Source organism: Mustelus asterias, chromosome 16 (genome assembly GCF_964213995.1).
Source record: "Mustelus asterias chromosome 16, sMusAst1.hap1.1, whole genome shotgun sequence".
Classification (NCBI taxonomy): Eukaryota; Metazoa; Chordata; class Chondrichthyes; order Carcharhiniformes; family Triakidae; genus Mustelus; species Mustelus asterias.
The window spans coordinates 5,743,186-5,754,359 of record NC_135816.1 but is presented as its reverse complement, the minus strand read 5'-3'; positions in this window follow the sequence as shown (position 1 = coordinate 5,754,359).

Sequence of the window (11,174 nt, the reverse complement as noted above, 5' to 3'; positions counted from 1 at the left end):
ACCCCTCAGCCTCCTATGCTCCAGAGAAAAAAGTCCCAGTCTGTCCAGCCTCTCCTTATAACTCAAACCATCAAGTCCTGGTAGCATCCTAATAAATCTTTTTAGCACTCTTTCTAGTTTAATGATATCCTTTCTATATTCGGGTGACCAGAACTGTACACAGTATTCCAAGTGTGGCCTTACCAATGTCTTGTACAACTTCAAGAAGACGTCCCAACTCCTGTATTCAAAATTCTGACCAATGAAACCAAGCATGCCGAATGCCTTCTTCACCACTCTGTCCACCTGTGACTCCACTTTCAAGGAGCTATGAACATGTACCCCAAGATCACTTTGTTCTATAACTCTCCCCAAAGCCCTACCATTAACTGAGTAAGTCCTGACCGCTAATGCTTCCCATTCAATCTGGGCATTGTTACTCTGAGCTTTGCTCAACGTTCAAGAAGCGAAAGCAATGAGTCTTTCTTCACCCGATGGTATGAGGTGAAAGACTACCACTCCCACACTATAAGGGAATGCTAACTGCGTAAAGTAGGATCAAAGTATGTGAGAGCTTCAGACTGATTTAACTCTTCTTTGGTGTATGGGAAGGCGTTATTGCATTGCTCTGGCCACTTCCACATCTTCCACATCAGCTAGGGCGGCACGGTAGCACAGTGGGCGGCACGGTAGCACAGTGGTTAGCACTGCTGCTTCACAGCTCCAGGGTCCCGAGTTCGATTCCCGGCTTGGGTCACTGTCTGTGTGGAGTTTGCACATTCTCCTCGTGTTTGCGTGGGTTTCCTCCGGGTGCTCCGGTTTCCTCCCACAGTCCAAAGATGTGCGGGTTAGGTTGATTGGCCAGGTTAAAATTGCCCCTGAGATGCGTAGGTTAGAGGGATTAGCGGGTAAATATGTGGGGGTAGGGCCTGGGTGGGATTGTGGTCGGTGCAGACGCGATGGGCCGAATGGCCTCCTTCTGCACTGTAGGGTTTCTATGATTTCTATGATCTTGTTCTGGCACAAGATTATGTCATTATTTCAGAATTGTTATCAAGTTTGGGACAAATCTTCCATAACAATTCAACAGTTCCATGAAGGAACATTACTGGTTAATATTCCGAGGTGCCGGCACTGCTGTCATCAACTTAACCTGAAAAGGAGATTTCTGGAGGTCAGTGACATCCATCTCCTGTAAAAATACTCAGCAGAGGATTGGAAAAATTCACACTTGTCCTTAATAGTCTTCTGGAGAGTGGCATCCAAGTTTCAAAGATGTTCCTCTTCATCTTTTCCAGTGACTGGGATGTCATCCAGACAGAACCGTTCAGTCCACTCAGGATCTGATACCTTTGAAACAATATAGGAGCAATCTTTGGTATCAGAACAAGCCTTTGTGTGTCACAGTTGTCAGAGGTTCCTGTGACTTCTTGTCCACATTCACCTGCCAGTAGGCCTGGCTCAGGTCAACTTTGCTGAAATCTGGCCTTCCTGCCAATCCTGCAAACACACCCTCAGTCTGAGGTAATGGGTACTGTTCCGCACACAACACTGGATTTATGGCGACCTTGAAGTCCCTGCAAATCCTTCCAGATCTATCTTTCGTGATGGCTGGGACAATAAGTGTGGCCCATTCACTGATGCTGATAGGTTCCAAAATCCAGTCTTCACCAGCTACTCCAAGTCGGTCTCCACCTTCGGCCTAATAGCTTTTGGGACAGAACTTGCCTTCAAACGTTATGCTTGGCTTTCACCTTTAATTTTCAGTTGGACTCTGTCTATTTGAGAGGGCACGCTTGGTTTACCATCTCTTTTGAAAGATGGCACCTCTCAGAGTGCAGCACTCCCTCTCTCTGCCAGCCCAGACTCTGTGTTCCATTTGTCTGCAGTGGGACTTCTTAGTGTCTGGCTCTGATGTGTGTGCGTTCCCCACTGAGCCATACCTGATACGCTGGGAGGAGTTGATGGACAGTGATTGGACTCACTTCAATGCGTATCTTCAGTGCGCTCTGAAATTCTTTGCTTGAGCAGCATGTCAAATTACTATGGGGGTAGATTTGAGTTAGATTAGTTCCACTGGATTTAATTAAAGAGAAAACAATAATTATATTGATAACAATTGATGGCGATCTTTATTTCCATGGGGATCGTCACTTCTAGTGTTTATAAGATGGTTGTAAGTGTTGAAACAGAACTATATATTTCTTCATTATTAAAATTCAATAATGTTTTTAATTCAAAAGAAAATCCCTGCTGGCCATGAAATTACCAGTCATACATGAAGAATAATCCATCGCTTTGTGAATATTACGCAATAAGAGGAACAGTTTTTCACATTATCAGCCTGCAGGTAGCGAATGAAACCATTCTGAGAAATATCAGTCTCTGAAGGAGAACTGTGCCGGGAAGATTTTATGACTTAGCAGCTTAGTTTTGTGCAAAAGAAGCATATCTTTGGAATTAAACTAAGGTGGTCAAAGACTCCACTCACGCACCATCCTTTTAGATAGCAGCACAGAGCACAGAACCAGCATATTTGGCCATTTCAAGGGAATTCTGACTAACCCATTCCTATCCTCTCTTTGTCACAATTTGCATGCAGTTTTTTTCTCTCAATCCGATTCCACCCTGTCAGTCAGCACATTCTAGATCACAATAACTTGCTATGTATTTGATGAATCGCAACCCAAGATTAAAGTTCAATGTTACCAATACAATACTTCACAACCTGTCTCATTATCTCCCCGATTCTGTGCTGTGCTGCATAAGGGCTCTGAGGCTATCGTCGCAGTCTCTCAATAAGTGACAAAATGTATATAAAAGGTAAAAAAAAAACTCCTCTAAAATGGTGGAAATTTAACACAAAATACAAAGTGCTGGAAACATGCACCAGGATCACCCAAGTCATTTGATGGAAATTTAAAAAGTGCAGGTTTACATTCTGGGTGTCAATCTTTGATTGATTAAAATTAACCCATTAATTTCTCTTTAACGGTATTAATCGAATATATGCTAATAGAATTCTGTTTTAGCAGCTAAACATAATTGTCTTGATCTTTCATTCACACATTTTCAATTAAAAATATACATTTATTTACAGATCCAATGTTCTTTTCAAGTCACAATGTGACACAGAAAGTGACATTACCCACAACTTATGACCAGGTTTGCTTTGAGGTGCAGTTTAAACTCTGCCCAATGTTGTGTTGTTATGATGATATAAGCCCCAGTCACTCATAAGGGATTGTCTAGACACCTTACAGGTTCATTTGTTTAGACAAGGAACATGGGAAGATTTATACAAATGCAGAAAGACATCATCACGAGAGGTGTGTGTGTGTGTTTGTGCTCTGCTCAAGGGTGAAACTAAGACTAATCACAAGTCCCTTCTAGTGCTGTCATGCTGACATCTCTTAACCGCATTCTACAACATCTCCCTTTCTTTTCAAGGGTATTTCCCCTCTCCCCACATTCCAAAGACGTATAACCGTTTATACTACCCGTTCATGGTTATTTACCAAGTGTATAAAACTGAGGAACCTTTGAGTCACTGAAGTGTAGGAGTAACTTCCTGGCAAGATCTTGTGATGGTAACATTACCTGGAGGTTTCTGTCAGTGAATGTGTCAACAATTGGGGTTGTATTTAGGAACTTCAAGCTTCGTCAACCTGCATGTGTTGCTTCATACTTACGTCCATCCGTGAGAAGTTCTGCAGTGCTATACATTTTGGATTTGTCTGGCAAATTTTTCTGGAATGCTTCCATTGGAGTGGGTGCCATCACCAACTCTATCTGTTAGCTCTGTCACAGTACACACCCCTTTCACCGTTGCTGCTGACAAAGTGGTCTGTGGATTCTGTCGGCCAGTATTGACATGGCTCAAACTCTAGTTGATGAATATGGGGAGTTAACGTGATTCTGAACTGATTTTCCAATGTAGTCCATACCTTTTGGAGATATTTAACTCTTCTCTTAATCCTGATGTGTTCAGATCTTCAATCCCAATTGCTAGACAAATTTTTAATGGCTTGCTTGTCTGGTTCATACAGACATGAATCAAGAAACCACAGCTCCGTATTCTCTGTTACGATCCCAGCTGATGTTACTACTGAACAAGTCAGATCCCAGATGGATGCATTAATAGGCTTGATAGATCCGAACTATATATATTTTTTGTTTAGGTACATGGATGAATAGAGTCACAGGACTTCTGATGAACTTGTAAAAAATGAATGAGACTTTTATTAAACAAGAAAAGGTTAACTATCATACACTGTTTACTTAAGATAGCTTCGTCAGTTGTAAAAGTCCCTTGTAACTTCTAAATTCCCCTTTGAAATTTAACAGCAGAAAAGTCATTCTCTACCCATCTCCTGATACAAATTTTAAACCCAACCTTATTTACCTGTAAATTCAACCTCACCTCAATCTCATTATAAAAGCATGCACATAGCACCTTACACTTTTATCTCTCAGCTCCCAGAGAAAAGCTGTCCATATTAAGGGCAGCGCAGTGGTTAGCACTGCTGCCTCACAGCATCAGGGACCCAGGTTCAATTCTGGCCTCGGGTCACCGTCTGTGTGGAGTTTGCACATTCTCCCCGTGTCTGCATGGACTTCCTCTGGTTTCCTCCCTCACTCCAAAGATGTGCGGGGCAGGTTAGGTTGATTGGCCATGCTAAATTGCCCCTTAGCATCAGGTGGATTAGCGGGGTAAATACGTGTGGTTACGGGTGGGATTGTTATTGATGCAGACTCGATGGGCTGAATGACCTCCTTCTGCACTGTAGGGATTCTATGATTACCCTTCTTCCAGTTTAAATAATCATGGACACACAAAGACATACAGATAGACAGTTTCTTTACAGAATTCCCCCCCAAATATCTTAGAAATAAAACCCATCTTCACAGTCAGTGCAACAATGTTCGAAGTAAGTAATTGTTAGATTGAAGGAATTTACAATGACGGGATTTCCATATGAGATTAGAATATCAATTTCACGTAAAAATACACAGACCTAGGCCATTTAGCCCAATATATCCCTGTCTGCATTCATCCTCCACACAAGCACGCAATTTAATTACATTTATTCACCATGTTCCAGTAATCCCTTTAATCCTTCATCTACCTATCCAATCCAACTTGGAATGCTGTTGCTGTTTCTGCTTCAACTACTGTCACCAAAAGCGAATCCCAAGGCCTTACAAATCACTGAATAAAGAACTTTCTCCTGCCCTCTGTTCGGAATCAGCTCAGTAAGAAGTTTCACAACACCAGGTTAAAGTCCAACAGGTTTATTTGGTAGCACGAGCTTTTGGAAGGTTGCCCCTTCATCAGGTGAGTGAACAGTTCGGTTCATAAACGGGGCATATATAGACACAAACTCAATTACATTGGAATGTGAGTCTTAACAGGGAATCAAGTCTTTACAGGTTCAGATAATGTGAATGGAGAGAGATGGTTAAGCACAGGTTAAAGAGGTACCTCACATATGACTAGTATGAATAGATCACAGAAACAGGCTACTTGAACCAATGAGTGTTTTTGCTCCATTGAGTCTTGCCTCATTCTTCCTCATCTAGCTCTGTCAGCTTAACCCTCTACTTCTTTCTCCCTCATGTAGTTCCCTAGCTTCCCTGCATCGATACCATTCATCTCAATCACTGCAAGGTGAAAACCACCCTCTCGGTAAAGGAGTTTCTTCTGAATTTTCCACCTGATTTCTTGGAAACTATCTTCGAATGATCATCTCTAGTTTTGCACTTCTCCACAAGTGGAAACATTCCCTCTGGGTGGATCTGTCCAGCCGCACTTGCCCCAAGACCGGAAAATCCTGCCTGAGGCCACCGGACCTTTGTATGGTCCTATCCCTCTTGCTACAACTCCTGTGGCGGGCAGAACGGGAAAATTCTGCCCTATGTATCTACGCCATCAAAATCTTACATAATTTTAAAGACATTCTAAATTTATAAAAATCTTCCTGGTTTCATGTAACCTTGATGTGGAAATGCCAGCGTTGGACTGGGGTGAACACAGTAAGAGTTTTAACAACATCAGGTTAAAGTCCAACAGGTTTATTTGGTAGCAAATGCCATTAGCTTTCGGAGCGCTGCTCCTTCGTCAGATGGAGTGGATATCTGCTCTCAAACAGGGCATACAGAGACACAAAATCAAGTTACAGAATACTGATTAGAATGCGAATCTCTCCCATGCAGACGCTACGACAACGGATGAATGAACACCGCTCGGCAATCACCAGGCAAGACTGTTCTCTTCCTGTGGGGGAGCACTTCAGCGGTCACGGGCATTCAGCCTCTGCTCTTCGGGTAAGCGTTCTCCAAGGCGGCCTTCACGACGCACGACAACGCAGAGTCACTGAGCAGAAACTGATAGCCAAGTTCCGCACACATGAGGACGGCCTAAACCAGGATCTTGGGTTCATGTCACGCTATCAGTAACCCCCACAGCTTGCCTCCTGGACTTGCAGAATCTCACTGGCTGTCCTGTCTGGAGACAATACACATCTCTTTAACCTGTGCTCAATGCTCCCTCCACTCACATTGTCTGTATCTTTAAGACCTGGTTGGCTGTAGGGATTCGCATTCTAATCAGTATTCTGTAACTTGATTTTGTGTCTCTGTATGCCCTGTTTGATGTGGAGATGCCGGCGTTGGACTGGGGTAAACACAGTAAGAGTTTTAACAACACCAGGTTAAAGTCCAACAGATTTATTTGGTAGCAAATGCCATTCGCTTTCAGAGCACTGCTCCTTCGTCAGATGGAGTGGAAATCTGCTCTCAAACAGGGTTTGAGAGCAGATTGTTTGAGAGCAGATTTCCACTCCATCTGACGAAGGAGCAGCGCTCCGAAAGCTAATGGCATTTGCTACCAAATAAACCTGTTGGACTTTAACCTGGGGTTGTTAAAACTCTTACTTCATGTAACCTGCCAGATGAGCCAGATCTGTACTGGCTGAGTGAAAGGTAACAGAAGCATGCAGAGAGGAATATACCAGTCGGGGAAAGATGCACATGCAGAAGAAAGCCTATGCAAATGTCCATTCAATATTTAAACAGCATGGTGATTAATTATGCCGGTTGCTGACACTGGATTCTCACTGCCTGATCTTTATCTCCGCTGTACTGCCCAGCTGTACTATGTGCATAAACAGGCCTGAAAACTACTTTGACTTCTCTCCTTCCCTTAGCAAGGCCCACAGAACCCTGTTGCAACACAAAACAATCAAAGTTTAAGATCAGGTAACAGTCTGGATGGACTGGAAAGGTAAGAATTTTCCAGATCTATATTACCCAGTACTACATCTGGCAGTCTCGATCCCGATTGAGTGATTAGAGGAATCTGCTTCTCATTGTCTGAAAAGATTTCACACATTTGGCTCTTCTGTATCTTCTGTTTGGTGTTAGCTCTTGCTCAGTCGGTAGCGCTCCTGTCTCTGAATCAGTAGGCACAGTAGGCACAGGAGCATCTCCACATCATGACTCCCATCTGAATCAGTAGGACAGGGGTTCTTCAGAGACTAGAGTAAAACGTTGAGGCTAACACTCCAACGTAGCACTGAAGATGTATCATAGAACCATAGAAAATTACAGCTCAGAAACAGGCCTTTTGGCCCTTCTTGTCTGTGCCAAACCATTTTATGCCTAGTCCCACTGACCTGCACTTGGACCATATCCCTCCACACCCCTCTCATCCGTGAACCCGTCCAAGTTTTTCTTAAATGTTAAAAGTGCCACTTTATCCGGCACCTCATTCCACACTCCCACCACTCTCTGCATGAAGAAGCCCCCTCTAATATTCCCTTTAAACTTTTCTCCTTTCACCCTTAACCCATGCCCTCTGGTTTTTTTCTCCCCTAGCCTCAGCGGAAAAAGCCTGCTTGCATTCACTCTATCTATACCCATCAAAATCTTATACACCTCTATCAAATCTCCCCTCAATCTTCTACGCTCCAGGGAATAAAGTCCCAACCTATTCAATCTCTCTCTGTAACTCAGCTTCTCAAGTCCCGGCAACATCCTTGTGAACCTTCTCTGCACTCTTTCAATCTTATTTACATCCTTCCTGTAACTAGGTGACCAAAACTGTACACAATACTCCAAACTCGGCCTCACCAATGCCTTATATAACCTTGGCATAACACTCCAACTTTTATACTCGATACTCCGATTTATAAAGGCCAATGTACCAAAGGCACTCTTTACGACCCTATCCACCTGTGACGTTACTCTTAGGGAATTCTGTACCTGTATTCCCAGATCCCTCTGTTCAACTGCACTCTTCAGAGTCCTACCATTTACCCTGTACGTTCTTCTTTGGTTTGTCCTTCCAAAGTGCAATATCTCACACAGTATCGCATTGTGTAAGCTGACATTTTAAACCAAGGATCTGTCTGCCTTCCGAATTGCAGGCAAAAGATCTCATGGCCTTGTTTTGCTGAACTGAAATGGGAGCGCTCCCTGGTATCATAGAATCATAGACTTCCGACAGTGCCGAAGGAAGCCATTCGGCAAATCGAGTCTGCACCGACTCTCTGACAGAGCATCTTTACCCAGATTCAGCCCCTGCCCTACCTCCATTTCACTACATATTTATCCCGCTAATCCCCTGAACCTACACATCTTGGGACACTAAGGGACAATCCACCGAACTGGCACATCTTTGGAGTGTGGGAGGAAACCCACACAGACACGGGGCGAACGTGCAAACTCCACACAGGCAGTGACCCGAGGCCGGATTGAACTTGGGTCCCGGGCACTGTGAGGCAGCAGTGCTACCCACTGTGTCACCGTGCCCCCGGGAATGGAACCCGGGTCCCTGGCGCTGTGAGGCAGCAGTGCTACCCACTGTGTCACCGTGCCACCCATGTCCTGTCCTGTCTGATATTCATCATTAAAATCTGACAAAAAGTCGTTTAGACCTGAAACAGGTGCTGTTTCGCCTTTGTTTTAAAGCGGATTCTTTCACAGGGTGTGGGCGTCACTGACTGGGACAGCATTTATAGCCCATCCCTAGCTTCCCCTGAGGAGGTGGTGGCGAGCTGCCAGAATCACTGCGGGCATGTGGGGGTGAGCATTTCCAGCTATGGTTTGTTTTTATTTCAGATTTCCAACATCTGCAGCATTTTGCTTTTGTTTCAATGAAAGAGATGATTTGGTCATCATTTTATTGCTGGTTTTGAGAGCTTGCTCTGTACCAGTTGCTTTCTGTACTTCCTGCAGTGACTATAAACCTGAATGGTAATCAACTAGTTGTGAAGAACTTTGGGATGTTCTGAGGTTGCAAAAGGTACCATAATAATGCAAAGGCTTTTCAGGGTGGAATCTAAATTCCGAGGCTCTCCAATGGTGTGGCTGATTCCATGATGTGGAGATGCCGGCGTTGGACTGGGGTAAACACAGTGAGAAGTCTCACAACACCAGGTTAAAGTCCAACAGGTTTATTTGGTAGCACAAGCCACTAGCTTTTGGAGCGCTATTCCTTCATCAGGTGAGTGGGATTTCAGTTCACAAACAGGGCATATTACCTGTAAACGCTCGCATTCCAACCATTATTTTGTAAAATTACCTGTAAAGACTCACATTCCGATCATTATTTTGTAAATTGAGTTTGTGTCTTTATATGCCCTGTTTGTGAACACAACTCCCACTCACCTGATGAAGGAGCAGCGCTCTGAAAGCTAGTGGCTTGTGCTACCAAAAAAACCTGTTGGACTTTAACCTGGCGTTGTGAGACTTCTTACTGTGGCTGATTCCTCCAGGGTTCATCCTCCAGGGTTCATCCTCCAGGGTTCATCCTCCAGGGTTCATCCTCCAGGGTTCACCCTCCAGGGTTCACCCTCCAGGGTTCATCCTCCAGGGTTCATCCTCCAGGGTTCATCCTCCAGGGTTCATCCTCCAGGGTTCATCCTCCAGGGTTCATCCTCCAGGGTTCACCCTCCAGGGTTCACTGAGTTTTTTGCAGAATGACACTGTCAAATTATTCTTCAATTCCTTTCAGTGCTTGGCTACTGCTGAGCCTGAACATCGCTCTCTTCCTGCTACGGTTGCTATTGATTGAAGCGGTTTGGTGGTGAATCACTCCAAGGATTGCGTGCACAAGGAAGGGCTGCTAGGGAAATAATGCTAATTAGATCCTACAAACCATTTATATTACATTGAAATAAATCTGGATTACAGAGACCAGGAGAAGAAACAGCCAGGACATGGCAAACACTGTGATAAGAAGCAACAGGGACAAATTAATGCTGGCATATTTCATTTTGTGACTGAATATGTTTGGCTGCAAGGTTCATATTTCTGCCTTGTGCTTCACTCGGCTACATTGCAAAAGAATCATTCACTAGGATGTAAATTCTTCCTGATAGATTACTCATGATGCTGCCTGATGGGGAAATAGGAAGAGGAGCAGCAATTTCAACCCCCTCGAGTCTGTTTTCCTCATAGAGTTCGATCATGGACGATCAACTCCATCTCCCTTTTTGTTCTCTGTCCCTAATATCCTCGATGTGGAGATGCCGGCGTTGGACTGGGGTGGGCACAGTAAGAAGTCTCACAACACCAGATTGAAGTCCAAAAGGTTTATTTGGTAGCACGAGCTTTCAGAGTCACCTGATGAAGGGGCAGCTCTCCCAAAGCTCGTGCTACCAAATAAACTGTTGGACTTCAATCTGGTGTTTTGAGACTTCTTACTGTGCCTTAATATCTTCAACTAACAATTGTATGGCCCAGCATGTCATATTAGCTTCCTAAACGCTGAGATATTGGGCGGCATTTTACTGGCACATCCGCCCGAGGTTCGTACGATCCCACCCAAGGCCATCAGAGAATGCCGTTCTCCGAGCCTCAGGGCAGGCATTGCCGGTAAAATTCCACCATTGTGTGGAGATGACAGCATTGGACTTGGGTGGCCACAGTAGGAAGTCTCACAACACCAGGTTAAAGTCCAGCAGGTTTATTTCAGAGCAGCGCTCTGAAAGCTCGTGATTCCAAATAAACCTGTTGGACTTTAACCTGGTGTTATGAGACTTCTTCCTGAGATATTGGTAAGACAGTACTTTGACAGCCATTTTCTCAAAGGTATTAATTTATTTAAAAACAAATGTGCTAGGTTTATTTTCTTCTTGATTCACGGGATATAGGTAGAAGGCAGGAGTTTATTACCCATTTCGAAATGG